Source organism: Gavialis gangeticus, unplaced genomic scaffold (assembly GCF_001723915.1).
Source record: "Gavialis gangeticus isolate Ggan-Ray unplaced genomic scaffold, GavGan_comp1, whole genome shotgun sequence".
Taxonomy (NCBI): Eukaryota; Metazoa; Chordata; order Crocodylia; family Gavialidae; genus Gavialis; species Gavialis gangeticus.
The window spans coordinates 48,039,544-48,044,262 of record NW_017729022.1 but is presented as its reverse complement, the minus strand read 5'-3'; the positions used below and the strand labels follow the sequence as shown (position 1 = coordinate 48,044,262).

At 40.3% G+C, this 4,719-nt stretch overlaps 1 long non-coding RNA gene across 1 annotated transcript in view; it reads left to right on the top strand.

Moving 5' to 3' along the window:
- The window catches only part of LOC109295792, a 122,224-nt gene that overhangs the window by 1,193 nt on the left and 116,312 nt on the right, over positions 1–4,719 (top strand). Inside the window, exon 2 of the long non-coding RNA XR_002096836.1 lies at positions 1,075–1,217. This is a non-coding gene — a long non-coding RNA (uncharacterized LOC109295792). The remainder of the gene's footprint in view (positions 1–1,074; positions 1,218–4,719) is intronic.

Sequence of the window (4,719 nt, the reverse complement as noted above, 5' to 3'; positions counted from 1 at the left end):
AAAAAAAAAAAAAAAAAAAAAAAAAAAAAAAAAAAGTCTCCATTTGGTTTGATCTATTCCATTTAATAGCCTGGGGTTTGAGTCATGCACCAAAATGTGGGTACTTGACAATTTAGCAATAATGATGCCCTCTCTTTTTGCCAAGACCAAAGAGATGTGAAGATTAAAAACCCTTTCAAGATGGTTACTCACACCACCAGTAATAAGCCACAAGTTATTAGGGAAAGCACAAATTGCCGGCAGAAATGTTTGGGGCTCTAGCAATGCAGCAGAGGAACAGAGGCAATAAAGGGCCAGAACATGCTAAGAGCTGCAGGACCAAATACTGCATGTGACTGGTAGAAAGGGCCTTGTTTATGAATTTGGGAGTCCTCCTTTACAGAGCAGAGATCGCCCTATTAATGAAGATACTCCTGATATTTTTCCAAGGATAGTTCTTACTGTCCCTATCAACCTATTCCAAAAGGGTATGTGCTCCTTGTGCTTTTCTTTTTCTCCCCTTTTGGGCTGTCCTACTTTTTCTCCCCAGGCTGCTCTTTTTTTCTGGCAGCAACTTGTATTGGCTTCTGACAAACATGTATCATCTTGTTCGCTTTTACGTGAGCACTCCCTTGCAAGTAAGTGGCAAGAATCCCTTTAGTTTAATTGAGGATTGGACCAGACTCTTGGCTGGTACCACTCTAAGCACTTTTCCTTTTCAGCAGTTGAGAGAATGTGCTTCTGTCTCTAAAGGGGTGATCTGAAGTAACAAGCCAAGGCAAGAGATGACCAAGACACTGCTGGCAGTCTTTTTAAATATGAAACTATATCTGACTTCTGGGCTGCTCCTGTGCAGATGTGGATCCAGGTCCTGATCAATGAAATTGATGGGAGTTGAGTCTTTGACTTCATTGGAAGTAAGACTCAATCAATGTACCTGGTTATAAAACAGATTAGGGGTTTTTAGGCGGCCCCAAATGCTTCATTCTTCTACAAAGATGGAATGGTTTCTGAGGGCCAGGTTCTCACTTCTGTAAAGAAATCTCTCTTGGTTGAATGAATTATTATTGGTGAATCATTATCTTCATCTTGTAGGGGAAGAAATTGAGGCACAGAGAGACTATATGTTTTCCCTAAGGTCAAGCAGCCAGCAACTAGCAGAGCTGGAAGTAAAACTAAGGTCTTTGGAATAGCAGCCCGAAGGTCTACTACTTCACTGCCCTGTTATTGGATAACAGGTATTATTTATACTGGGTACCACCTTCCATCTGCCAGGCCTCCTAAATGCTTTCTTTCATAGGTGTTTGACTCAAACTTTCAAAAGTGGAGTTATAATTTTGGGGTTCTTGACTTGAGACACCTTATTAAAGAGGCCCAACCTTCACAAAGTGCTATGCATTCATGCTTTGAAAATGGGACTTTTACATTCAGCTTCTCAGAAGTAGAGATGCACACATTCTCTAGTTGTATCTGAAACTCTGGGCCAATCCTGACTTTTAGCCAAACAAGATGGAGGAATCGGCTTCTGCTGTTTTTCAAAGTGCTGTATCTAGTGATCTCTAGCTCATGTTTTGAACAAGGTTACATGTTTGCCCTTGTTGCTGCTCCCTCCCCAGCTCAGTCGCTCCTACTTCAGGACAGATGTGGGAGTGATTAACAAATAAGAGAAACAAAACAGCAAGAGTAGCTGGATTTCTATCTAACCTAGTTCTGTAAAAACCTTGTCAAGTAATTAAAAACCCCCACAAAAAGCAAACCCTGACAGTACAGCATGAGAAATGTTGCCTCGAGGAAATTAAAAATTGTGCATGATTGCAAGTGCCAGTCTCCTCCACAGATTTTTGTGATGAGATCTGAGACTTTCCTATTGGCACAACTTCAGCTTCTGGGAAGCCTTTTATTTTGTGAATCAAGTCACCAAAGGCTGCTGCCTGAGACACGTGTGGTTCTGTCATGTCTGAACCTGCCTCTGTGGCAGAACAGAAAGCTAAACAAAATGGAGATGTTGCTTTTTAGGGTGACAGCGAGCTTTTCGAATTGTCAGAGAAAGGAAACGATAACAGTAATCTGAGCTGTATGTGTGTAAGCAGTTTGGGGGAAGAAGGAAATTCTATTTTTACAGCCCCACGCCGTGAAAAACAGAATAGAGAAACAGCCTTGTGATCTGAGAAATGCACAAAGCAAAAATGTACACTGAAATAGTGGCATTAATTTGCTATTCAGAAAATACAGCTGTAGTAGTCTTTGAGAGAAAGCAAAGCTGGAGAATCTTTTCAGCCTGAAGTCATGTGATCTAGCTTTTATTTTCTTGCCTAATAAGTGTTATTGTGTTAGATACCTTGCTCATAAACTGATAAGTAAATATCAGCTAGGTTGCTTGGAGAAGATCAGAGCATTATGGTGGCATGTTGGCAGGTTAGCATGTCTGAATTTACAGAGCTTATAAATGAATCCCCTTTCACCTGCAAATTGCCTCTGTACTTGTTCATTTCTGCTAATCTTGTTCTTGCTTATTGTTTGCAGTGTTTTTCATAGTCAAAAGAAGTGACCTGGGATAGCCAAGTTTTACTTCTGGTTCTGATCACTGTATAACTTTGAAAGAATCTCACATGTGCCCTATACCTTTAGGTTCTCAAGAACTTAAAAAAAATGGACATGGTTTCAATTGACCTTGCAAACATGTTCTTACATTTTCTGTAATGGTTAGCCCTACTGAAATCACTGGATAGTTCTGCCATGGATTAATCTGTGTGCCTTAATATGTTCTAGGGATATATTTTACAATAATGAAGTTAAGGATGTGTGCAAATGATTGCAGATCTGGGGCCCACATTTTTAGTGTATAACTTCAGATGCACTTATTTAATTGGGAGGGAAATGATGCTTTGCTGTTTTAATGCCAAGATACACCATGAATTAAAATATCCTTTTTCTCAAGCTAAGGCGGAGAACGGTTGTACCTTCTCTAAAAGAACAGCTGATTTCATGAAATGTGTATTGAATTGTATAAACAACTTGACAGCAAGTATAGTGTGGCTTAATGACAGCTGAGTTAAAGGTTCACATTGTGCTAATAACATCCTGTATCCGTGGCAGTAATGTGGTGTTCACACCGCATACTCTTTGCAGTCAATAACTCCTCATCAGATTATTGCAGTGGCTGACTTTGCTGTTGTTTTAACAAATGCATATTGCTGTCCCTACTTCTTTTTTTTTGTAGAGATACTCTTATTTTTGGTCTCAGAAATTCTCCTTAGCACTGTTAACAATTTGCTTTATGCTTTTGTAAGAATTCCTTACTGGGGTTTGTAATGTCATATCTAGTGTTGAGCTACATTTGTTTAATTGCCATATACAATCGCACAAGGGTGTGTTCAGTACCTAGGTGGTCACATACAGGCTACCATGTACACAGGAAATCTAAATTAAACAGCATCATCCAAAAAAGGGACTTGGATTTCTACAGTAAAGTATGCAACTGTGGAAACTTGGGAAGTAGTGCTGCAGGGGTAACTTCTATGGCATGCAAGAGACTGCCAGCCATTGTTGGAGGAAGCTTATATATATATCAACCTAAGGAGATGAAAGTCCTGTACAAAGGGCAGACACTTCTTGGAGCACATGCCCACATGTATTTTGGGTATTGAGGATAGACATTGCCTCCCATGCAACAATTATTGTTGTACAATAGTGCGCCAGTATTGTGTCAACTGTGTAAAAGATCCTATCACTCTCACCAATCTATGCCTGTTGTGGCTACCATGCAAGCCTGCCTGTGTGTGGGTCTTGCTGTCTGTAGTAAATTGAGTGTGCGCAGATGTAATGTTTGGAACCTTTTCAAATGTGACAAGTTTGGAAAGCGTTTCCAAGGTCATGGCAATGTATTTTAAAAAATACAGCATTTCTACTGCTGGACAGACATGCAGCTCCCTGTCATGCCTCCCAGCTGGAGTCTTTCAGACTTGCTATGGTTGCAGGCAGCAGTATGCAACATAAAATCCCCCCCTATAAAAATGTAGGTGCTTACAAGCTCCGGGTGATTGTATGAAAAAAAGTTTGACTAGCTGTACCTGTGATATTCATTTTAAATTTGGGGTGGAGCTAGGGAAAGAGAGGATTTATCATGTTCTCTGTATAAGCTCCTAGCCTGATGATCAGGTCCAACTTGGGTGGGGTTGTAAGCAGGCTGAGTGAGGTTTTCAGATAAGACATGAGATCAGACTGGTTGTCCTTGTGGTATTTACCCTGAAGATATGGTCACTAAGAAAAATGAATCCAGTATTATGCTGGATATGTTCATTCCAGCCTGCTGTTTAAGGCAGGATAATCTTCAGAGGCTCCCCTCTCCATCCCACGCCCCCTCCACAGATGCACTCAGAGCAAATTTCTGGCATATTTTGCCCCTGATTTTGGAAGAGTAAGGGTAGATACTTCATTTATTACTTTTATTTTCGAGCAGCTTCTGAGAAGAATCTTGTGTTGTGTTCAACTGAGTAGCATAAAAGGCTAGTGAGGTCAGATATGTTGTCCAAAATCAAACTGAATAACCTTGCATTCATCAACAAAATGAAAGCTTGTGATGAGGAGGGAAACCTTTTAGTTGATGAAGACAGAAAGTCAGCTGAAATGTCCTTGATGAAACCTAAATAAATATTTTCCTACATTAAGAAAATGAGTGAAAAGAAAATGTGACTGTTGGCCCACTGTTAGTAAGGGGAAAGCTCACTACTGGAGCTAGTA